The sequence below is a fragment of the Athene noctua genome, chromosome 13, assembly GCF_965140245.1.
Source record: "Athene noctua chromosome 13, bAthNoc1.hap1.1, whole genome shotgun sequence".
Lineage (NCBI taxonomy): Eukaryota > Metazoa > Chordata > Aves > Strigiformes > Strigidae > Athene > Athene noctua.
In genome coordinates, this window is record NC_134049.1 from 6,484,831 (window position 1) to 6,511,233 (window position 26,403).

Here is a 26,403-nt window from a genome sequence, read left to right on the forward strand (position 1 = left end):
ATGGCGTTTGGGTTGCATTTTAGACATCCACAGTGCTTTGTCTGAATTGATCAATCTGCTTATGTGACAGTTAGTTACAGCCATGTTACTGGTTTTTGTAGGTGTGGTGCTATTAGGTAGTAGCCTACAAATCCAGACCAGTCATTAGAATACCATATGGAACCTGGATGGAATGGTAAAGTTATTATACAAATGAATTGGGTATTTTTTTTGTGGTTGTATTGATTTTTGTTTAGCGGATGGCTATTAGAAATTAAATTTGGAAAATAATACTGTGGATCTGGACAAATGATCTCCCAAGTGAGCAGTGCTGTTGTTAGGACAGTGGCCTGCCTCCAGCCTGGATCTGTCTGGCTACCAGGAGTTAGCAAACCAGGGGCTCAAAAGAATCAAAGGGTAATTGTTGTTTGGAAGTTATATCGTAAAATGGTTGGCACCTTCTTTTCATAGCTGGTACTGGAGATTTATCCCAGTGAAGCCCCTCAGAAGACCAGCATGCTGGAAAACGTACGGCTCTGGGAGAGGGTAAGGAGAACCAGTCTCTCACCACAGTCCAGCACCTCGGAGGAGTTTGCAAGTCCATCACAGCCGGAGCTTGTACTCTCAGTCTGATGTAAATCATAAAAGTTTGCTCCTGAACAGTCACTTTGCTGAGTGCCTCTAAATCAGCTTTTGCAGCCATGCCAGTTAAGAAGTTGACAGTCAGTCAGCTTAACTTAAAACAGAGAGTGCAAGCTTCACTGTCCTCAGTTTTGTGAGGCTGTGCTGGAAGAGTTGGTGTCTGCTCCACCCTCCCTCCCTGGGGTACTGCAGCTCCCCATAGACCCCTAACTGATGGCTGAATGCCACAAGTTACACTTCTGAATGTGTCATTATTGCTGTTTTACTGTAGTGACTGATTTATTATGCAAGTTGGTGGTTGCACTGTAATCAAAAATCCATATGGCTTGAGGAAGACAGGATGGGGTAACCAACATTAGTGTAGGGTGGATTTGAACACTTAGGTGTTGAGTTGTCCCCAAAAATATTTGGCTTTCCTTTAATATACTACACAGTAGATTGCTTTCTTATTCTAAGCAAAAAAATTGACATGGAATTAAAAGACCTCGTATATTAAAGAAACTCAAAACACTTAAAAGAGGGGAACAAAAGGGCAGTCATATAGAATGTGAGATCTGAAACAAGAGCCAAGTTAACAAATGATTAGCTGTTTACTGGCCAAAGAAAACCAGTTTCTGTTAGACCTAACCTGCCTACTCCTCTCCTAAGGCTTATATACCAACATATGGGAGCTCTACAGTGGAAATTTACGTGTAATTCTGTTTTGTTTTACTTGGCAATCGTATTCCTTCAACCTTATTGATTTCAGTGTTCAATATTTTAATGCTGTATCTCAATAAAAGATACCTAAGAATACAGTCAATCTGTCCTGCAAAATAATACAAATATCACTGCCACTTAATGACATCTGGCATTATTCCCAGTGATTGACCCAGAAGAAAAGGTTCCTTTGCAGTATATTTGACCCATGAAGATCTAATTTTGTGTCTTCACGATAGATACATGAAAAATGTACCAAATATCCATCATTATCTGACTGTTACAACTATAATCTTAATTCTTGATTTGGAATCCATTGATTAATGAACTAGTGTGCTAATACAGCATTTTTGCGTTTGCACTTTTTTGGGGTAAAATGACACATGATTTTGTTTTCTTGGAGAATAGGAATGGCATTACAGCCCATGGATCCATCTACTCCAACATCCTGTCTCCAAAATTGGAGCGTTACAGGCAAATCTTTCATGATTCCTAGATGTGCAAAACACCAATATCGAAACTGGCATAAAATCATTTTGCCACCCAAGGTAGTGGGCCAATGTAAGACACCTGTGGTACTGAGGAAAAAAGATTGACTTTACCAAGAGAGCAGGGGAGCTGACTGAAGATAAGGAGGTGCATATTTTCACCAGTAGGCAGATGTCCCATCAACTCAGGATCCCTAGTCTGTGCCTTATCAGGCAGAAGGATGGCAGGAAACACAAGATCGTGGTCAATGGGGTAGACAATAAACTGCATGAAGAGTTGAAGCAGCTGGAGAAAATCCAGGAGTGTTGAGAACATTACTACTTCAGGAGATGTATTACTGAACATCAGTATGTCCAGTGTCAGCAACAGAGACCTGTCGCAAAAAAGTATCAGTGAAGAATAAGAACAGAGCAAGGATATATGATATTTCTGCTATGTACTCTCCTGTGTTTCAGCTATTTTAAGTTCAGGGGATTTCCTGAACCTGTGGTGACTTGTCTCTAGAGGAACCCTAATGGATTTATTTTTCAGGTACTTGTTCATACTTGTCACAAGCTCACATGAGTTTCTTACATCCATGATATCCTTTAAAAACGAGTTTCACTATTGCTTGCTTCATGAAGAAAAACTACACTTTTGAATCTGGGTCTTTGTATCTTCATTTGTTTATGCTTGGTTCTTGTGTTGAATGAGACAGCAATCAGTCATTCTTCATCTAATAACTCCTTTATGTCATTAGTGATTTTGCAGCCTTCTCCTCTTTATCCACTCTGAAAATTTGCAACCCGCTTGGTAATTTTCTGTATAAAAGCTTTTACAAATCTTTAATCATCCTTGTTGCCTTTCTCAGAATATTTGCCAGTTCTAACGTATCTTTCTTAAGACGAGGGGACCAGAGCTACATATAGGACAGGGTGTGGATTAGTCATGTGTTTATATGGTGGCAAAAATATGTTTCTTGTTTTGTTCTCTGTTCATTCCTGATTCCTCTTTCTTAGGCTTTTCTATGTGAATTTATTCTGTGAGATGTTATCTGAGTGTTTTGCAAAGAAAAAAGTGAGAAAGCTGGTGCATGTTTTGGACCTATTTGAAAAGCTTGGAGCAGAGTAAGACTTAGATACCTTATAATCTATGTATTCTTCAGAAACCACATAGCTTGCTTCCTGGAGTATATAATTTACCTGGAATCACAGGTCCAGTTTTCAAACAGTCATCTGTACTTGAATAGGTGTATGTGCAAGGTCTGTTCATTGATACATACATATCTTTTAACAAAATGCTCCTCATGTTCAGCTGATATGGTTTCTCCCTTAAATGTCATAAACCCTTTAAACCTCTAGCATGAAATAGAAATGTAATGCAGACTGTAGACATTATTATGCTTGGGAAATCTGTGTACTTAATATGGGCTAACGTGTGGCTTATGCAGCTCTTAACTCCCTCAGGTAATGGAAAAAAAAAATAGAATTTTCTTTTGACATGTTCATTACATTCCACAGGTTGTTTGGGAATAGGAAAATGCCATATTATTCTAATCAGTTCTATAGGTTTTCTTCCATAATCTCTTTGTTGCTACTGGGCCCTCTTGGTGAAATCAATAGGAAATTACCATTTCCTATGTCTTTTTATGTTCTTTTTCTTGTCTCTGTTTCTCTCAGACAAACCCAACTTTTATCATGTTATTTGCTTAAGTTAGATTGTCTTCACTGCAGTCATTTCTTCAGAGGATAAACATTCAAGCTAGGTTCACCTAGTTAGCTTATTTAAGAGTAATAGCTGAGAGATGGAGAAAGAAGTTTGTCAGGCTCATATACTGAATTTCCACAGTAAATCACAGCTTTGACTAGACCTTGACCAACCCTTAGCAAGCCAGTTTATGACTGGTTTGGAGTATGTCTACATTACGCTGTGAATGTACACTTGGATAGATTTTCTGTAGCTCTTTGAAAGTCTGGCCTCTGCTTTACAGAGTTCACATTTTTTTCAGTTGTGAAAACAGAAGAAAATGATCTAGTATTTACCTTGCCCCTTCACATGCCAAACATCTCAAATTGAAATCATTTCTGTATTGTAGTGACTCATTCAGTCAGAGAAACTTAATGTACTTTAGTCACACGAATGTTTTAACCATCATAATACTTTTTTGAACTAGTTAAGTGTTATTAACCCCACTTTCCAGCTGAAAAACACAGAGATAGACTAGAAACCACACATTTAAAAAAGACCTTTAAAAAGCATAATTCAGGAGCCACTCTTTGAGTTTGGATGTCAGTCATTTTGCCACTGTTATTTCCCACCTAGGGAATTTAGCAATTTTGGCAATGCATCTTTGGAATCTTGCTTTCCAGTTTTCTTTGCACCTTTAACATATTGTTTCAAAGTGAAAATAAATGTATCCTTCACTAACAAACCTACCAAGAAAATACAATACTGACTTCATGTGCTAGTAAGTGCTGTGCTCTGACCATTCATTTAATAGTGATGTTATTTATAGAAAGCTCCTTTATGTGATGTTGTTGCCAGTAACACAGATGTCCCTTGAATGCACTCTATTTTAAATAAAGGTGAAAGGCTAAGGAAAATATAAAAGAACCCACCTTTAATATTTGAATTCAACAATAACAAGCAGGGTGTGGCCACTCAGAAACCGTGGTTTGTCGGATGCTTAGGAGAAGGGAAGGGTGGGAAAGCTCTCTGCTTACCAGTTCCACAGTCTCGTTAGCAATAACACATCTGACACCAGCGATTGTGGCCTGAAAGATACAGTGAAAATGGGTGGTGCTTTTAGTTATTGCAGTGAATAAAGCATCTTGCTAGTGCTTGGAATGTAGCCATGGAATAAGCAGTTTTATGGGCGTTAATGTACTTAATGTTTGACAAGTTGTGAATGAAAACTCAAGAACTGTTGCCTGCATGTTTAAAAATTTTAAAAAAAGAAGAAAAAAAAAATTTACCTTCTTTAAACTGCTTCCCCCTACTTCCAGGGAGACTGTGAGGTTCTTCACATAAAGCTGATCCTGAAAGTTTCTTCTTCATGCTCAATTTGTTGTACTTAAACTGGACACTGTGATATTTTCAGTGTTTAAAATGAGACTTACAGGGTGCTGTTTACAGAAAATGCTGTCTCTCCCATTTGATAGTGGTTTGATAGTAAATGAAATTCACAGGAATGTGGGTAGGTCAGAGACAGAAAAATGCACATTTTACACATGCATAGTCCTCCCTGGAATAACATGAAGATTTTGCTGTTTGTTTTTTTGTTGTTGTTTTTTAGGGGGTGTTTTTTGGTTTTTTGTTTTGTTTTCTTGCTTTTCTTTTTTTTAATTAGTAACAATCTGAAGTTTCTGTGGACTGAAACTTTAAGGCTTAACTAATCTGTATTTACCTGAAATCAACTTAGTACAAGCTAGAGGATTCCTAGCCCTGAAAAAAAAATCACATATACTTCCACCCAGAATAGACTTCCAGTAACTCACAATCACCCAGAACTTGCTCTCCAACATATGAGGTCACCTGGAACAGGCACTTGATTTTCTGAATTCTCCTTTTATTGGGGTTTATTCATTTAGTTCTGATTCAAGAAAAGTTAGAACCTAGGAAAAAAATATTAGTGCTGTATAAAATCACAGCCAATGTGCTTTGCTGTTCCAGAAGACTCTACCAAATATCTTTTACTCTGTCTTATCTAGCTATGAGGAATTTAATTCTGAGAAAAGGGAGTATTTTTCAGAGTGTGTAGCACGGTTGAGTGTCTGCCATAAAACAGACTGTTCACTCCTCCAAAAATGATACAAGCAGGTTGTAGTGAGCCTAGCACCTAGACAGATTTTGCCTGGGCTCATTCAGCACACGGAAAAAATATTTCATCTCATTTCGCACAAGCTGACACCACAAAGCCATTTCATTTATTTTACCTGACGTGTTGTTGCGTTGTTCAATACTGCACGCCATCTCCCCTGACTTTGGAACAAGCTGGTAGGATCGAGTAAAACTCTTTCATTTTCAGAGTTACAATGAAAAATGAGATCATAAAAGAGAATGTCAACTACCAAATAATGATCAGGTTCCCTGTACAGCAACATCAAGCACACCCGAAGTAAATAACTTTGTTAAGACTTGTTAGCCAGACACTGTGCTGCTATTTCTCTTGCTTTCTACACCTTGCACAGGTACTGAAAAGAAAAAAAAAAAAAAAGGCTTCCTACAATAAATTCTGACCTAGTCTTGGGCTGTCAACTTGAGAGAATTACCAATGCTGCTAATGGCACAAATAATACTACTTGCCCATCTGTGTCATCTTCTAATCAAAGCAAGAAAAGATGAAACCTCTTTCCAGAGATAAGCAGCACTAGGAAACTCTCAAGGAAACTAAGTATTACAGCTTTTTGTTCCTGCAGCTCCCAATAGGGAACAAAAAAAATTCCACAGCCAGCTTAGAGAAGTTTATAGTGGTTGTGGACTGAATGGTACGTGCAGGTGTACAAAACCTTTGCTATCTTAGACAGGAGCCAGGCTAAGAGATATGTTTCAGAGTTCAATATTAACTGAACTATGGAGGTAAAAGGAGAACAAGCTGCATTTCAAAGACTTTCAAAAGGTGCAGAAAGCTTGACTTATGACTATTTTTTTGTCTCTGTGGTTCTTTTCAATCTGGTACCCATGTTATCAGCTAGGAATCAAGCAAACCTTTTTTTTTACACTGATCCAACAAATGTTTGCTTATCAGTTTGTTCAAATTGCTGCATAAGCAGCACCTGAGAAAAGAAGTAGGGACACATCTGAACAAAAAAGTAAGTCAGTGATGGGAAAGCTCAGGAAATACAGTGATGACAGCGGATCCCAAAAAATAAGAGCAGAAAACCTGCAAGTAGAAGCAAGTCCATCGTAAATGTGGGGCCACCGGAGCTCCCCCTTCCAGTCGAGTCTACTTTGAAGATGTTAGCAAATAATTTAAGATGATAGCTCTTATTTTTGTCAAGGACTAACTGCAAAGTGATCACTGCAAATCAAAGGTCTTTTCAAATGTATCCTATCAGAACTGGGACTGCTGCTTGCTTGCGCCTGACTCATCTGAGTGGCATGGAATTACAGATCTTCTCTTATGTCTTTTATCAGCTTCTGTGAACCAAGATGTCTGCAGATACTTAGATATCTGAGCCTCAAAATTAATTTCTGCAAACAAGAGTGCCAGTAAAATGTGACCAATTAAATGATCCTAGAAACTTAATGCAAAGAGGAGAGGAGATGGGTATTCTCTGATAACTGAAATCTAAACTATCGTTAATCAACCATGAGTTAGCTGAGTCACAGTACATCAGGGGTACAGTCATGGGCCTCAGGAGAACTGAGCTTAGCTTCCTGCTCTACCACAGGTTTCACTCTCTGAAGCTGGGCAAGTAAATTAATCACTTTTAGCTGTCTCCAACATGGGGCTGATAATCTCTGACCTTTTGCCTCAGTTGTCTCTCCAGACTAAAGGCTCCTAAAAGGTGGCAGTCTGTCATTACAGTGCCTAAACTCTGTACAGCCCTATTAGACATGGGGCCCCTTGACACTGTCATCTGGCAAACACTATAACACAGTTCATAAATAATTATGTTTTACAATGGCCCTTTTCTTCAGTTCCCAAGAAGACATAACGTATTGTGTTAGAGGAACAACTCTCATCTGGTAATATTAAAAATGTTCTTGAACTGCTCTCTAGTCACCCCAAAAGTCAGATGAAGTTGTAAAATCCCTTTCAGCAAGTTGGTGGTTTTTTAACATGAGTTCAGGTCTGAGCTTGGAAACGCTCCTTTGAACAACTACAGTCTGAAATGAACTACTCAAAATGCTCATGGGTCTTTCAGGGTTTCAAGATTTGTCCCAGTATTTATCAATGCGTTTGACTTGCTAGAGCCTTTCTAGCTTGAATTCATAATTTAAGACTGGCGGAAAAAATTGACTATTGCAAGTACCTTAATGCAAAGTGATACATTGCATGTGCACTGCAAAATGACAGCAATGACTCTCTGAACTGTCCAAGCACAGTGAGCTGTTTCTGTCAAATACTTATGGTATGACTGGACACATGCTCAAACTAAGATCTTTGTTTAGTAAATATTGAATATTCCCTAGTCCTTTATATCCTGTCGTCATTTCCTTTGTACAGCTTGCAGCTGTACTTTCAAGCCAATGGATAAAGTCATTGGTTAGGCAGAGTTTCATAAGTGCATTTGACTATGTAACAGAGATCTTTTCTGATGTTTTTTCCTCTCAACAAAGTTCTTGGAGTTCTGTAGCCTGCATCCAAACTAGCCTACAACAACATCTATGTATAAGTCGTAATCAGTAGATTCATTCATTATCCATTTAAGTGTGAATATACTGTAATACACATATAAATTTATAAATATATACATATATGTGTATATATATAAAAAAAGTAGGGAACTTGGCTGCCATGTAGTCAGTTTGTGGTTTTGGAAAACCACAGGCTCTAGGGTGGAGATAGCCATTGTATTACATTAGCTATTTTCTCACAGTTTAAGAAGCAGCAGCTCGAAACACTGTGGTCCAGACAGTAAAATACCCAACAGTAAGGCAGTTCCTCCATGTAGGCCCATGTGTCTTACCAGACCTCTGAAAAGAGGTGGGTGGAAGGGGATGTTGGCTAGTTCATGAGTGGTCACAGGGCCCTGTGTGTTGGGCAGGAATGGGAAAAGGGGGAAATGGAGTAGTGGTGAAGCCTTGTGATAAGGAGCATACGCTGAGCTGTGTGAAACGAGTGGAGGGTAGGAGGGCTGTTTACCCTGGGTCTTCACAGGACTCGCTCCATGGGAATGCCTATGTATGTGCTGGTTTTCAGTGCCAAGAGGGAAACCAGCAATACTGCAGGGTGGTTTTGTCAGTTTTGAGTTGTGGGCAGAGCACATGGATTTTGGATTGAAATTTTCCTTTTTTCCTTCCAATTAATATTGAAAGGCATTTTGTGTATGTGTGAATTTTTTTCTGTTACATTGCCCTCCTCCTGTATGTTTCTGCTCTCTGAGTTTAATGTGCAAGTGCTTAACACCAAGGCAGAGTTAATTAAATGAATAGTAAACATCTGTGTTAGGGCCGCTGCCCCTCTCAATTCTCACTCTTTTTAAGTTCTGCCAACGGGCTTTGGCTGTGTAGAGCTAGACAGGAAAGGAGTTTGGATGTTGACATCTCTAAGTTAGGAAATATATTGAAACTGTAAGCACCACTCAAGTATGCCAGTGCAAAATTCTGACAAGGTAGCATGATTCAACTCAGTGGCCTAGAGGTGGAAGGCAAGCCATTATTTTCACTTTTTCTGCCTTGTAGAATTTATAAGTGCTTCAAAGCCACAGAGCAAAACCTTCAAATTTTGGAAATATTGAAACTCAACACCTCCTGGAAGTTGTTCCATAAATGATGCCAGAAAGGCCACAGAAAAAAAAATAAAGAAAAAAGACCCCAAAGAACAAACGAAACAACCAAAAACTTAGATGAGGTATAATTCATGCTCAGTTCTCAGGAAGGACTCCCAGCCTAAGCACAGCAGTTCTGAACGGGCAGTGTTCAGCAAGCAGCATCCTATTTCCCACCCTTACCAACTCAAGATTGTTGTGATCCTTCCGGAGGTGTTTTTTTCCAGTGTTAAGACAATGGAGCAGCACAAGCTGGAAGCTCTGGAAGTCAGAGAGTCTGTCTGAAACTGAAATGATTCTTTTGACAGAGTAGCAGAAGAAAGATGATAAATAACATTATTACACCAAGGGAAGCAATACCTTTCCAGGGTATCAAACCAATAATTATCTCATTCAGGTTCAAATTAACCTCATTACATTTTGTAAATGTAAAACCTCTTTTGAAAAATTACTTCAAAATTGAACCTTACTTCGGAGAAATGGCTGGAATTTGACCTCTTTCTAATAGCTTTAATTTTTTCCCTTTTACTTTCATTCATTATGATGTCACCAATAAATGCAATAATTGGTGTCTTCTGCCAAAATACTTCGTAAAATGTTATTTGTCTTCCAGGGGGAGTGGGAAGGGAAGTTCTGTTTGTTTAAAAATGAAGTGAATTTAAAAATAAAATGAAGATTATATAGAACATATATTTTATGATTAAACAATCTTAGAGGCCACGCTAAGAATTAAGAATTGTTTCATTGGTCTTTCATGCAAAATGGTTCTTACCACTTTATTTACACTGCTAATTATCTTGAAGAAGTAAAACTGCTTCAGAAGGCTCAGATTCTGGATCACAGCCCACAGCTTCACAGTCATATCTGCTCATGGGAATTTTAGCACAATATTCCCCCAGGTGCTACAATTGGGTCAGCAGCTCTCCTGAGAGCTCAAGCGTATACGTGTCTCTGTGGGAGTTGGACAGCTTTAGCACTGCTCACAGCAGATGCCATCCAGGGTACAGGAAGGGAATATCTATTTATTTTCTCCAGGCAGATTATGGAGTAGGAACAGATCTGTATAATGGCTTTTCTATTCCACAGTTCCCCAAGGCTGTTGCTCATCTGGAAGCAAGGGTGCGTGAGTCAGCAGTCTGTCCTTAAGGTATCATCATTCTGTATACTATTTGGGTGATAAAACTTAAGATTTTTGCATTCAGCTTCATGATATGTGGTGGTGAACATACTTCACTGCCACTTTCAGAATAAAATGTTGTCAGTGCAGCAAAAAGGGTAGCTCTAGCAGCATAGATTTTGAGAAGTAATTTTTTCTTTCCTAAGACACTGTAGATTGAGCTTTTTCTGTTATCTAACTCTCCCACCTGTTCCAGCTGCACTAGCAGGACTGTGTTTAGTTTGCAAGGTTCAAGGTTAGCCTGAGGTTGGGCTCAGACCATGGTCAAGAAATGTAAACATGTAAAAGGCATGTGATATGAACACACTTGGGAAATGCCATGTGGTGTTCCTCCTCCTCCCCACCCTTCCTAGTGAAAGCCCACTGATATTTTCTGGAGTGAATCCTCTAGGAGAACAGATAAGCACCTAGACAAAGCTGCAGCATAACAAGGCTTAAGCACAAATGAGAGTTTATCCCTCTTCTGAAAGCCTTAATGAGGCAAAGCTTACGTGGGACTGGTGTCTGCAGACTTATTGTTTCTTCCTGTCTTTTATGAATCATGGAAAGAAACATCGTCTCAGTTCCCTCTGAGATGCATCCAGGCTGATTTAACCTGTTTATCGTGGCTCCCGGGGTATGTCTGCACTGTATACCTGTTCTGCTACAAGCAAGGTTTTTCCAGAGCCAGAAGCAGTGCAGGTGTGTCAGTGGTGCTTTGCATAAGGCTAATTGTCATGTGCTGCTATGTCTGTGTGGCCATGCTCTGGGCAGTACCGTCCTGCCGCCTTGTTCAGACTAGTGGGGGTAACTCTCAGACAGTTCTGCCTTGTGGAGCACAAAGCTTTGCTGTCCTCATGCATTCTTAGGGTTTCTCCTAACTTCAGTTTCTGCAGATGCTTCAGCTAATCGTTGCCTTTCATTTTGACAGGAGACAAACTCACATTCTTCCCACCAGAGAGATCAGCCCTCAACATTTCTAGAAGTGCTGAACTATGGTCGTGCAGTGGAAGAGTTGGGGACCTCCCAGTGACTCAGTTTCTGATAAAAGAGACTAATCTCCTACAGTCAGGTATGGTGCAGTGCTCATGTTCTTGCTCTAGAGGTCCTATTCTGAAAGCCCAAAAAGCCCAGCATCACAGAGGAAGCCCCAACATTTACTGGGAATGGCTGCTCTTGGTCCTCTTCTCCCCAGGTACCCTACTAACCCAGAACTGTCTCCTTTCTGCCTTACCACTTTCCAGGCAGCATCTGCTCTCCAGCAATCATGTGTTGTACAGAGTCTAAAAAGGGCAAGAGATAAATGTTTCAAACCTCATAGAAGTACAAAATTCACAAGACTGGGTTTTTTTGTACATCTTCCACAGAATTCAGCTACAGTTGCATTGTAGTGCCCAATTTCCATAGCCCATTGGCTTGTTTAAGAGTCTCAGTTCCACAGCCAAGTCTCCTATGCAGCACGTGACTGGATAGATGGTACCCCACATGTGTAAATTTTCCGTTGAAGAACTGGGCACACATCTGTAAAATCTAAAAGTTTTAGTTTAGTTTGCTTCTTTTGATTTGGTTTCTCTCGCCTGAAAATTCTCCATGTAAAAACAGTGCTTGCTCTTATCTCCTTACCTGCTTCCTCAAGTGTAGTGGGGACACACGGGCCACTCACTGCTCCCAGCTTTCCCCAGTCCATTTGCATTGTACCTCTTGCCACCATGGTGCATGTGTGTAAGTTGCAAAGGTGACCCATAAGGTGCCACCTAAGTCAAGGTCAAATTTCTGTTTGTAGTCAGACAGTGTCTAAGGTAAAGTTCACTCACCTTTTTTCTTTCATTTCTCTCCCTGCTTCTTTTCTTTTCACACTTTCAGGTACAGCTCTATGAGAAACTGGTTTCAGTGTTGATGCAGACTTAAACAGTCTGCTTTTGGTTTCACTCCCACTCTGCATTTCTCTGTTTCTTTAGTTGTGATCCTACAACTTGTGCGTGGGCTTGTGTTAGAAACTGAATCACTGACATGATGCAACAGCTACACAGGTGGTGATGGAGGAAGAAAGAGAGTAGAAACTTGTTAAATTGGCTTCACCAAGTTCTTTTGGAGGATACACCTTCCTTCTCTCTATGCATGGCTTTCTCTCCCTTTCTCTATCTTTTCCTTCCCTGAGCAGTCCTACCTGTCACCTGTAGATCATGTTTCTTGTAGTCAGCTCTTCACATCCTCTATGTACAGATCTATATATATCATGTTAACAGAGCAAAGTCTTCAGTCTATGTCTTGTGCACCTTTTCACCAATACAGAGAAAAGAAAAGCGTACCTGTACTACCGGAGCATGCAGGACACAGAAAATGAGCAGCACGTCAGGTTAAACCAATTGCAGTTCTGAATTGTAAGGACAATGTGTTAACAGGGCTTTTTAGGCAAGTGACTTAGCCTCCGACTGCTCATGGGGATGCTGAGTGGTGTAATGATAGAATTTTCACACGACCAGAATTTCATTACATCATTTGTTAGTGTATAGAATATCACAAGGGAGTTCTACTTTATTTAACATAGTAACAATGAACAGCTGGCTGCGTTACAGCACTCTGTGTCAGCAAGGATACAGTCAAAATATATTATATTAGTCTAGTTTAAAACATTCAAATTACATTTTTGTAGGTTGGCCAGTATGCGCTGTGAATGAGCAAAACAAGGAAAAGAAAATTCAATAGCGGAAATAAAATGTTAAACATAATGAGATCCTGAGCACTATGCAGAAAAAATGTTGGCATGAAAGGTGTTAGAGGGATTTAATGTATTTAAGGGGCATAGGATTATAAAGGTGTCTAGTTTCCGAGATTGCTCTGTTGTCTAACAGGACTTTAAGCCAAGAGTTATCTACGGTACAATGTTTATATCGCTATTCTGATAAAATTATGATTTTACTTGCCTGAAAACTCCAGTGTTAAAAATGTCAGCTATTCACTCCTTCTGTGCCCCTGTGAGTTTAGTGGGACATTTGATCCTTCCCAGCTACTGGCATTGCCTGGTCTTGGGGGTTGTTCTGTACCACCTCCCTCCTCCCTTCCCCTCCAGCCATATCAGAGCATCCCTGCTGCTGCAGTGAGGACACTAGACTTCTCTGCCTGTTGTGATATGTATCATACAGAGAAGTCTAGACCCTCCTGCACACTAGCACTGTGTCGTATGTCACACAAGTTGGTACGTGCAGTTACAGCCTCTGTAATGGCTCACAGACTGTGCTACATTAGCCTCGTCTTTCTCATTCATTCCTGTGTGGCCTTTATCAAGTTTGCTAATTTTTCCGAGTCTCAGCTCACCAAACTAGAGAGTTAGGTTTATGCATGATTTACTTGTGTGTTCTGACAGATGGGCAGAGTTCTGTGATCTGTTCCATAGCAAAATATAAATACTCTGCACAAACACCCATTCTGGCATTTTTAGTGCACTTTACTGAAGTTTATACAGTATTACACAAGTTAATAATAGGAAGAAGGGGACTTAGATGTCATTCCTTGCCAGTTTGTGCTATTGCCCACAGACCTTTTCAGAGTACTTTGCAAATGTAGTTTTACAAGCTGAAAAGGACATTTTGTTCCCACAGTTGCTATAAAAGATCTGTGATATTAAAACACGGGATTGACAGGAAGCTTTCTCTGAAGATTGGCCTGTTTTGTTTTTTTTTTTTTTACTTAAATATGCACGTTCATATTTTGGCCTTTGTATTTCTCTAATAGCCAGTAGAATTGCACTGTCATTAGCTTTTCTTCCCATTAAGCACAACTAGGCATATTCAGCATGTCCAGTCTTACAGTAGCTGATTTCTTTGGGCATCAGTTGTTGGCACTGCTTTTCTCAGAACATCCTCCAGCTCACTCACCTTAATCCTGCTTCAGAGACAGATGGGCAGAATGAAATAAAGGTTTCCAGGTTGGGCCTTACAAACCATTGAATGAACAACCAGTTGGGGTTCTGCTACACAATTAAATGTAACATAGTCATACACAAATGCCCTGATGAAAGGGGATTCAAAATTGGGAAGGGAAAAAAAGAAAAGCAAGATGCAACAACAGCCTCAGGGTTACCACCTTCAAAGAAGGTTTCCACAAGATGTCCCAGTTTAAGGTTGAACAATTAGAAAAAGGGCTGAACTATATTTTACAGATTTTTTTCCTTCAGAAACAGTTTTCTGATCTGTGAAAGACACTGAGGGGGAAATGCTCTCCTCAGCCGCAACTGAAGTGAAACAAAATTGATTTTTACAGTTCCTCTGAAACAAATATAAAGAGACTGACATTGTCTCACATCTTACAGTCACTAATGGGGAAATTGAGGACTGAAGCTGGTAAGGGTGGGTGAAATCAGCCTAGTGCAGAGAGTCTGCTGCTTGGGTCCATAACTGACAAATATACTTCTGGAAATGGACTGGAAAACATGAAATGCAAAGGTCCTGGCCGACCTTCAGCAAGAAAACCACATTTCTCTCTTTCAAGCAAGAGACACTGAAACACAGAGCTGCTGTTCTTAAACACAGCTGCTTGTGGAGAGGTGTTAAAATGGTTTATTTAGCTAACACAAACATGACTAGAATCTGTGTGAAGAAAGGTGCCTACTGCCTGTAGCATCCCAGCTGAGGAGGCAGATGGTAGGAAATGCATGCGATGCCCGTTAAAGGAGGGAAGAGAATGGTTAAGTTGGCTCTGCTGGGCCTTTTGATTGGAATGAGCAAATTAGAATAAGAGATGTAGTATTTCATGTTGGCTTGAACACTTCAAATGACAAACACACAGCAGACACAAATGTAATAAAAATTTTATTGTCTTCTGAATAATGGAGAGTTTATTATGTTTTTTTGTGTGAGGGTAAGTAATGTAATTAAGACTGCACTGTAATAACAATTGTGACAAGAGCTATTTTTAAGGTCCTCAAATCTTTGACAAATTCTACTTTTAAGCTTTCTTGGTTCCTGCAACAGGTGGTAAAAAAAAAACAAAACAAAAAAACAACATATTCACAAGCCCTTATTGAACATGTTAAAAAAACCCTGTAGAAAATTAAATAAAACACATATCCTGATGCCAGGTTTCATCATTTAACAGAAATAGGTTAAGAAACACCACAGCAGGGTTTAATGGGAAAAAGTAGCTCATACGTAGCTATTTCTATGCCAACTTTGTTTGGATAAAGGATATTTTAACAAGTTTTTTGCCTAAAATTATGCATCCTAAATATCCCTAAATGTTCCAGCACTGAAGAGATAACGTGTATTGCTTGATAATTCCTTTTAACAATTTAGCATTGCCATTATATTAAGGCTTTGATGTAGCATATCACTATAAAAAGTCAGTCACTCTTCAGTATTTGCTTAAATTAATGTTTTGCTATATAGGGATGAAGTTAAGCATGTGCTGAATTGATGTGTTGAATCATTGCCTGAGACAGTTCATCCATCTGCAGTATTCCTGTAAAATGGAGTGACATAATGGACATTTCAGTCTGGGACATTCTGGTGCTCAGCAAGAGCTGACACCAGGTGGGCTGTCCTATCTGGTGGGAGTTAGAGCTATAGCGCTAAATAGCCTGCAAGTCAAACATTTAATAAACCAGACTGTCTTTAGCCTTCATGTTTTCATTACAGTTATTTTCCAGACACCAAAAGATGAGTTTATTTTTTGAAAGAGACACCACAAGTATAAACTAGAGCATAACTTTTTATTATTTGTAAATGTTACATGTTTCCTTGCTGAAGAGCATTATCAAAACTTAACACAGGATATTGATTTTAGTGCTGTTAAGGGAAAATGATCCATCTTCCCTATGCAGAAAGCATGACATCACAAAGGGATGGAAACAAAGAGCTCTGAGAGACTGGGATAGGCAAACTTCCCCCCTTTCACAGGAAATGGGTGAAGCCTTGCTTGAAATTATTATTCAGACGTTTTGTGCTGTGAAGGAAATGTCTCCTGATAGCACAAGCTATTGGTTTCCTGTTGTGAACTAACAGTTTTGGCATAACCAAGAATGGGTAGGAAGGGCAAATGATTTGGGGTCATTTGAAGAACTTGTTTTAATGAAAAGACCAGCCCAAGTAAGCAGGAAGAAATTTGGCCTGAAAAAAAAAAGAAATTAAAAAGGAGACGGTGGGGGCTGGTGAGAAAGGGGGTCAATTACTGATTGCTACAGTATCTTTGGGGAAATAAATAATGACAACAAAAAATCCCGCATCAAACTTTAGCAGGGTTAGCAGAAAGCGGGGGGGGGGGGACACCGCTGTTGTTGAGCAGGAAGGATGGCGAGGGCAGAAAGTCCTTTGTATCCTACCTAATTAAGAGCCTGATTCAACAAATATATATCCGGCTTCTACACTGAGGAAAGCAATTTTTGGAAGTTTTCTGATGCGGAATTGGGTTGTTGGTTTTTTTGGTTTTTTTTTTTTCCAAGCAGGACCTTATAACAGAGGCACTTTCAAGTGCTATTTTTCAACCCCGGTGTATAAATAGCACTGCCAGCAGGTCCCTGACACTGCCTGAGCGCGGGCCATCAGACTGCTCACCTGCCAGTCGAAGCAAAAGCAAGCGAAGCGAAAGGCACACGCGACATTTTCCTACCTCGGGCCTTCTTCCCAGCCTCTTGAGAGAGAAGAAAGGCGGTGGCTTCCCCTCGTCTTTTCGTGAGGTCTCTGGGGATCTGTGTCACCTTCACAGGCCTGTTCATGCAGTGCCAGGACTGCCCTCACATTTACATCATCGTCTTAAGTCGTTTTAGCTCTTGCTCTGGAGGGGACTGTGCAAACCAGACCCAGGCCCTTAGGCCTGGTTACAGCTCCAGAGGCCATTAGAGCCTTTCTCCTGACACACGTATCAATGGCTGCAGTGCAGGGGCCTGTGCCCTCCTTTGCTGGAGGCTGGCAAGGCATGGCAGGGAGCGCTGGCTGAAGCATTTCTTAACAGGATTTAATTTTCAGGAGAAAAAAAGTAAATTTAAGAATCTCTCTTCGGCGTTGCAGACTTCTTTTTTTTTTTTTAAGATGGCGGTGTACGTTTCATTTTAAGCATTCAAAATGTTTAAGGGCTATGCCGAAACTAAATGAAACCCACTTAGATTTCTGCCTTACGTACTTCTGGCAGCAACCATTTTCACCCTTTCAAAGATTATTTTGATTGTATGGAAATTCAAGTTGTAGAAAACAGCTGCCCATTTCAAAACAAAACATGAAAGGAGTCGCTTTTGTGTTTGCCGATTCTTAAAAGGCCTTCCTTAAAGTGTTTTTTATGATGCCAAACCCACAACAGTTTGTAAAAATGTGCTTGAATTTGTCTTTGGATTTAATTTAGATAGAATTTTTAAAACCATATACAACATTTCTGCTTTCTACTCTTAGAAGAATACAAACTTCAGTCACATTTGAATCATGCTTTTTTTTTAAACATCTCTTTTAAAATATTTTTGTTTCCATTTAGGACTGCCAACATTACCATGGAAACCCCCAAAAATAAAGACTTTTCCAGCCTTGTGAGAACACACCTGCAAGAGCAAAAATTGCCTGTCAAAAGCGACTCTCCTTCATTATTGGTGTCACCTAAGGACATTTTTTGTGGTCAGTACGATTTGTTATCTCAAAATTTATGAAAAGTATATTCTTAGAATTGATACAGTTTGGAATCTTGCCAGGGACCAGTAACAAATGTTTGTTGCTATCCAATAGCACTATCTTTTAATATACTATCTCCGTCTCAAGAAAAAAAAAAAACCAAACCTCTTTACAGCCTGTAGAGTTGAGATTGGAAGCCCTGAAATAACAAGATGAAATAAGCACTCATCTCAGTGAGACAAAAACATGTAAAATGAAGTCCTAATAAGCTGTCTTAATATAAATCTTTCCGTGGCTTTCAGAAGGACTTGGATCAGAATTACAAAGAGAATTGCAAGAATTCATCTGCTGCTTCCTAGTAGAGAATTGGAGCATATTTACTAGCGAACAACTGGCTATTATGAAAACTGATCTGTTTACTTTTCAACATTGCTAATTTTATACATATATATTTTTTTAGTTACAGAATTAAAGTTTAAGCAGTTAAAGTTTAAGCGGTTTGATATGAAATTTTATAATTGCAATTAATTCTTTGCAGTTTTCCAATTAAAAACTTGTAACAGCTTAGCTAATTACAAAGGTTTAACATGTATTTTTTCCAAGCAGAATGCTGCTATGGTGGTAGAACTGAATTCAGATAATCTGGCAGTACATATGAATAATATTTCAAGACAGTGTTCTTAAATTTCATAAATTATATTAAAAAAAACCCCTCCAACTGAAAAGATATTTCCCTTTTTTGGTGCCTACTCTCTGTTCTTAGCTATATGAATTCTACATTCTGCTTGCTAAATTGTTAAATTTCCATTATATGTGAGCTTTGGATTTGTGTAGCTTTCCGCAGTGTAGTGGCAATTTGACAGCAAGTCTGCATCAGTAATTAGCACCACTGGGAAAATAGAGATTTTTTTTCTTTGTTTCTCTTTACTAAGGAGAGCCTTTCCATAGATCCCAAACCCAATGAAAAACTGAACTTTAAATAATGTTAGAAATACACCTTTGTGTTATTAACAATACGGGAAAATCATCTACTTTTTAAAATTTTATTTGAAGATACTGAAAACCTTAATTTAAATGCATTCAGGTCTCACCTAGATTTGATTTTCACCAATGTTTTAATGAGCAAATTCCTTGGCAGAATTGTTTGTCAGCACAGATAAAGCTCAGAAATGCTAACTGTTAACATCTGCGTGATGTGTCTAATACTAAATGATCCCGTTCAAATCAATAGGACGTTCTGGGAAATTAGATGCTATTCCACATGAACAGGAATATCAGACCTCACCTCTCCAGGAATATTAAACAATGAAAGGAAAGAACAAATCCAGACCTCAAACAAACAGTTTTCACTATACATCTGAGTCTAAAGCAAGAGAGATCCATTCTGGCAGAACATAGAAGCTGTGTGTGACAAATTAGTGTCATGACTGTTGCACTGTCTGAGACTACCAATCTCATCAGAATACATATATATATATTTTGCAGGACTGGAGCTTCCTGTTGTATACATGAAAAGTTTTCACAGAGAAGTAGTCTGGTGTTTATGAGAAGAAATCTTCCCAGAAGTGCACAGGTACTATCAGCAGGAACAACAGTCATTCTCATGTGGCCAGCTCACTCCAGGTGTTAAAATCTGTGTCGTAATCAGAGTGTTGAAGTAATTTTTGCTGAATTTACCAGCTTTAAGTACAGTACTATCAAAGTGCTGGATATCTGCACTCAATAAGGTTTCTATATCACAAGAGAAATGTTTTCCCAACAAATGCTGATTCAAATGTTGTACATTCCCACTGCTTCAATTTTTGCTCTAGGCTAAGTAGATGATTATTTAGTGTTGCTACAAGCTGTCGTATTACTTATGCTGCTCTCCAAAGAGGTGGTTGTGTTTCAGCGTTAAGGGGGGAGTATTCCTATGCATGCATCTGTGCTCAAAATGACCATTTCAAGTTTTGTTGCATGTGTTCAGTGATACCCTTTAAGGTGCATTGGTCCTGCAGATGGGAGAGAAGGTTGAATTTCCTTGTGAGGGATGGGTAGGTGTGCGAGTGGCAATCAGATAAAATGGGAAAAGGGTTATAAATGCGTTGAGTTCTTTAGTGGCAAATACTATGGAAACTGCAGATAGGTGAAATGCGTGAGGTTTATCATGCCAGGTTAATTTTTCAGGAACGAAGTGGAGAAATGAAATTAATTGTAGTGGAAGTTGTAAACTGGCATAGATTTGAGCTCAGTCGTCGTAAAATTATTCCCGTTCCTTTGGCTGGATGCTCTGCGCAAGCTGCAGTTCCCCCTCCTAAAGTGTTAAAATAACTTCTTTGTATTTGTGCGTGCCTTCTGGAACTGATGAGATTAAAACAGCATAATACCACTTACACTCAATAGGGAATGATTGCAATTGAAAAGCATTTACTTATTTGGTGTGAATCATTCTGTAGTACATTTCAGTTCCATACTGAAGGGGAGGTTTGTTTGTCATTTAAAGGTTTACTTGAATAGAAGAGGAAGTGAGAAATCATCCCTTTGCCAAATACAGCTGACACACACCTCACTTTATAGTGCCAATGTATTGCAAAAGGACATCTGGGACTGTTTCAACTATTGTTCATTGTTACCACATCAAGTCTTTGCAGTTGGTTATCAGGATGCTGGTCAGTGTAAACAAGATATAATATCGCAATATTAGTATCACATAAAAGGTTACAAATAAAGAAAAACAGTGGGTTTTACTGTAATGACAGTGTAAATTGGTTCTACCTTGCTAGTAGTTTTCAAAATGAGCTAGATGCTAAATAGCCATAGTTTTGTCTAAAAATAAAGCAGATGCTTTATGGATAAAGTTGTCTCTTTAAGAGGACTGGTGAATAGAGGAGAGGATAACTTAGTATTTTGGTAACCACCAGGATCTGACCTTTAACTGTATTAAAAACTAGTGCCACATTCATGGCAACTTTCAGAAAAAGAACTCAAAAACTGTAGCTGTTACAAAAGTAAAAAAAAAAAAAAAACAACAAAGTAACATTTTCACTATTCACTTTCATCTCTGTCTTTCTAAACTCTGCCTTTTAATCTCATCTGAAAAAGACATGTTGAGAAGTAGAAGCTTCATTTTTCTGTTTATTGCATTTTCTTCAATCTGAATTTCCTCCATCGAATTGGCTTTTGTCACTGTGAGCTAGTGATTTTTCTATTATGATTCCAGGACCCCCTTCAATCTCCTTGAGTTCTACCTGGGAAGTAGAACCAGGTTTGCTTCCACACCAAAGGAGTCAGACACTGTTCCTAATCCTGCTCTGAGGAGCAGAGCTGGTCACAAAAAGCTGCAAATTCCATTACAGTTAAGGCATTACAGTTAAGATTGATTTATGAGAAAGGACTCATGCTCGGTGTGCTCCCATATCCTCTGTGTGCCAGTGACTTCAGGCTCCCAACCCTAACGCTCAGTTACTGGGGAGAGGGTTTCTCCCTCAGTCAGCTGGCTAAGGGCTCTTCCATTACTGCGCAGCAGCTTTTTCTTTTAAACTTGGTGAAGAGTTCAGGTCAGATCGCTTTATTCTGATTTACATACATGTCAATCATTCCAGGAATGCACTAATAATTGTATTGTAGCAAGAAAGAAGCAGAGTTTGTAGGAAAAGAACACATAAAATTACACATAAACATAAAATTTTTATTAGGCCAATTGATAGAATTGGAAAGAACAGGTAGGCTTTCAGGCTCAAAGTCCTTTCTCTGGGTCTGAAAAGGAGTGGCAGAATCCAAGGTAGAGACAAGGGTAGGCCCAATTCCTCTTAGTTTAATCTAATTACGTTAGTTAGGCCACTTGAGAGATAAGGGTACTTAGCACGTGTAGAGCAAAGCTCCCTTCCATATTACAGCAATCATATTCTGCTGGGAAAAGTTATGTTGCCAGGCGAGCAACACAAGCCTGTACATCACTTTTCAGAGAGACCTCCTGGGGTCCTTAATTGCTGACATGCATTTAGCCACACTGGCAGCATACACAGCATTTAAGCCCAGCCACATGGAACACAGGATCTGCAGCGTTCAGAAATAACTTTTGTTAACATCAGGATGCGATGTTTGCACATAGGGCTCCACTGAACCTGTGGCTTCACCAAGGGTTGTCTGAGGAGGCCGAGAAGAGCTCAGTGCCTGTGATCCTGGGAGCCCCTTTGGGACTGTTCTGGAGTCTGTCCCTGAGCTGGTGGGAGGATGAGATTCCAATCAGGCAAATGGATGGATTACCAATACGTCTTGTTGTTTGGCCATCTGGATGTACTGCTGCTGCCAGGCTCATTTTTCAGCTTGATGACCGTAATGATTTTGGCAATGGTTGTGGCTGCTCCCATTCATTCTTTTAACAATTTCCATTACCCTGGCCAATTACTTTTGGGGTCCTGGCCTTTTCTTTCAGAGCCATGTGTTTTTATGTTTCAAGATATCTGCATAGCGATTTGTATGAGTATGTCCCTTTGTGGCTGCTCCTCATCTTCTTGGAACACTTTCACATACAGCATATGCCTTTTGAACTAGCTTGTGACAAAGTGACTCAGACAATGCTGCTCTAAATAACCTTCCCACAGACAGTGAATAAAAAGGAGACGAGTATCAGCTCTCCATTTTGCTGGACAGGGCATGCACACTAAGCATAGAGTCAGACGGAAAAAAACGTGGGTTTTGTCGTGTTGTCAGTAGCAGATCCCAGCTGTTCCTTCTGATATAGCACACATAGGGACAACCCGTACAGGACTACTTTCAGCTGCATTTGACTCTATAGTTTTGTCTATCTTTAGTATTTCGTCAGCCCCAACAGGCTGAAATGGGCATCATCTTGTGTATTTTAAGCTGAGAGAAAAGTCAGCAAACAAATAGTGAGAGAGTCTACACAGGCACCCAGAAACAAAACCAGCATTATAGGATATGCAATTGTTAAGCATTGTTAAGTCTTATTCTCTCAGACCCATACACACTGTCCAGCTCACATCTTAGCCCACTGGGGGGAAAAAAAAAAAAAAGTTTCCAAACGTGCTTGAAATACTAAACTAGTCCCAGGAGAGAAAACCTAAACAAACACTATCCCCCTCACTGAACACACCCGATCCTTCCCTAATCTAAACAGCCACTGACACTCTTATCACTTTCTGCCAGCAACTCTAACCATTTTGTTGTTAGAAAGTAAGACTTATACTGCTTGTAGATGTTTTTACCACCTCTGTACATTGCATGTCTCAGATACTCAGCCAGCTGTGCACTGCTGATTCTTAGAAGGGCTCTCACACACAGAAAGGGTTCTGTATAAAAATGCTGCTGCACTAAGACTAGGTGGTGACTAGTGGTGACTGGTCATTAGGTCACCATCGGTGACTTGTGGAGACTGGTGCCATCTGTTACACAAGGGGCCAAACATCAGGCAGATTTTGGCAGAATAGCTTCTGAATTACATGCTTCCCATTATCAACATATACTAGAGTATATATGGATCACAATAAAATGGACTAGGCATCTCTAATTACCATTGCTAATTCACAAAAGTAGGGTCAGCTAATCTTAGACTCTTGCTACAAGAAGTTATAATAACAATCCAGTCTGTACTTGGTGAAAATAATCAGTTACCACCAGAAATAAAAAGCATTTCAGATGTCATTTTCTTGAATATATGCTTAATAGTTTCAAATCTTTGAAAGAATCTATCAGGTCCTCCCCATCACACAGCTGCACCGACTCCGCAGTCTTTGGATTCAGTTCAAATCTTGTTTTCTGTACGACAAGAACTTTTGTTGACACTGTAGTTAAGCAACAAGATTGCCAGTAACAAGATAGACAAACAAAAATACCTTAGCAAGTAGGTAAGGATCTAAAGCCTTAGGAAAGGCTGGGTAAGTTTTCAGCACAAACGGGACCATCGCTATAGCCCTGGAGGGTTGCTTAAATTGTACCCAAGATGGACACTTCTACAAACAGGTTTTGAGACACAACCCAACTTCTCCCTTCCAGGTGGCCCTTGCAGATAACCTGAATCCAAACTGTCTAAAAGTGCCCTGTGTCCTCACATCACGCCATGTCAGCCCTTATCAGAAAGGCCACAGGACATCTTGTCTGTCTAGCCTCAAACATATGGTCTCATCACAAGGGCAGATGGGATATAGGGAGGTGACAGAGCCAGGTAATGCTCAGAGCCTGTTAGTACTGCAGAATAAGGGGTAGATGCTTGAAGCAAAATCAAGTTTTCTCTGAGTAGGCCAGTTAGCTCATCAGTCCCAAATTTGCTCCTGGGACCTGATTATGAGTTTAATTCAAAGTAGTCATGAAGTTGTTCTTTAGGCTGTACCCGTCTCACCAAGCTTGCCTATCCACCGGATCAAGGAAACTTCAGAAAATTACACATCAGGTATGCACAATTTCATCACAAATGCAAATACACACTTCAGATGTCCTATCAGTACAGTGCGTTGCATTCATAGCATGCTGGCAGCCTACTTCAATACCAGCATTTTCTTTTCTTAAATGCATATGTAATTTATAATGGCCAGCTGACTTCTTACAGTTCTTCATGCTCCAAGGCTGAAATACTAGTATATACATCTCCACCCCCAAAGACTAATAGTAAGAGAAAATAGGAAAATTCACTCCCTAAAGCCTTCTCTAGGCTTTAAGGGCATGTAACTTCCAATTAAAGCTTTATGATACGTGGAATGTGACTAAGGCTCAATGCTACCACAATATATGTCTGCCTGATGAGGTGCCTATGGCACTGTTATAGCATTACAAACATGTATCAGTAAATCCACCTCTGAATGTAGTTTATCTGTCTTGGGAATGAAGTTCATCTTTCACAGTACAACATGGTCTTCTGGACAGAAGAAGAAAGAAAATAACATTTATCATTTCTGTGCCAGGCAGAGTTCAACTTGAAAGAAACCGGATGAAATGTGTATCATTCATCTAAGGAACAAATCCACACTACAGATTTGTCTGAGAGACAAGTGAATGCAATCCAAAAAAGCCATCCATTTCCGAATGGGAGGCTTGAATTCAGTCCAACCAGAAAATGCATGCTGAGTAGCATCCATTTATTCAGGGTAGTAACAGTTTCTTTTAAAAGCACATTGCCTTGATCATTTGTGTTAAACATGGCATATAGAGCAACAGAAATTCCCATCTTTGTGAATGCAGGCTATCTGCCAGCTCCACAAAAGGAATTTTTTTTTAAATAGCTACTGCACTAGAGCTGTTGCCTGCAGAGCAGGTTTTGTATGTTCAGCCTACTACGATCATCAGGTCTGAGTGCACAGTAAATGGAATTCACAAGCCTTTCCAAGTCACCTCCTGTGTAAAGCCCTGAACAGACAGTCCCAGAAGTGAAGTAAGAAACGACTTCTCTCTCCGCCCCTTTGGGCAGCTCACATACATGCTTTTAGCAATACCTAAAACAAGAAAAACACCTAGATCCACTTCACTGGGATTGACGGAAACAGAACGGAAATGAGAAAGTGATTAAGTGGCGAGCCAGCTTCACATGCAGAGAAACTTCCAACCTTCTTTTTCTAATAACTTTTTTTTAAAGTGCTTCATTTGTGCTTGTATTCCATTAAAAAAAAATAAAAATCTTGGCCCATAACTTCTCTGTGCCTCCACAGATGAAAGCTGTGAGAGGCCTTAAATGACTTCAGCAGGAAACTACTGGGAAGGGGAGTGGTCTGTTTTCTGACAGTCCCATTACACATTTCTAGGAAAAATCTTTTCAAGTTCTGCGTACGAAAATGAAACAGGATTACGGTACTGCCTCTCTCTTGGAGACAATTGCAACAACACTTTTCCTACTCCCATGCCGGAGTGGTGCAAAGTAATTCCCTTCTTCTCTCTTTATCTCAGGATCTTGGGCTCAGGAATAGCACTTTAGATGGAAAAAATTTTTTAAAATCAATGCATTTAAAGCCTGCTCAAATAGGACCCATCTTTATTTCAGATAACCTTGATGAATATTTCATTCTGCAGTTGCATTCATAAATCCATCTGCCATTACCCAAACCCCTCACAAACTGTTTAGTGAGCTCAGGAGTTTTCCACTTAGCAGCGATGACAAAGCACTAGACTACTGCATAACCCATGACAGAGAAGCTGAGCAATAACAGACGCCAGCCAAATAGATCACTGGGGTGGAAGGTCATCCTTGAGCAGTATTTCCATTTTCCCCCTCTTGGTAAATTGCTCTGGGAACAATCCTCTTTTCTAGCGTAATGTAATCAAGAATTAGAAAGTCACCACCACTTACACAGAGCTGCAATTCCTGGCCTGACCAGCTGTGTTGGGAATTTTAACTGATGTCTCCACCCAAGCAGCATGTGGAACCAATGTAATGGCTAACACAATTCAGAGCTTAAAATGGAGTGATGTTGCAGTTCCAGCTGTTTTTGTAAGTCAGTACATGAAATTTTTG

At 39.7% G+C, this 26,403-nt stretch overlaps 1 long non-coding RNA gene across 1 annotated transcript in view; it reads left to right on the forward strand.

Moving 5' to 3' along the window:
• Positions 1-17,960, forward strand: part of LOC141965672 (uncharacterized) — a 36,000-nt gene extending 18,040 nt beyond the window's left edge. The window contains exons 3-4 of the long non-coding RNA XR_012634493.1: positions 11,312-11,452; positions 17,836-17,960. This is a non-coding gene — a long non-coding RNA (uncharacterized LOC141965672). The remainder of the gene's footprint in view (positions 1-11,311; positions 11,453-17,835) is intronic.
• The last annotated feature ends 8,443 nt before the right edge of the window (positions 17,961-26,403 follow it).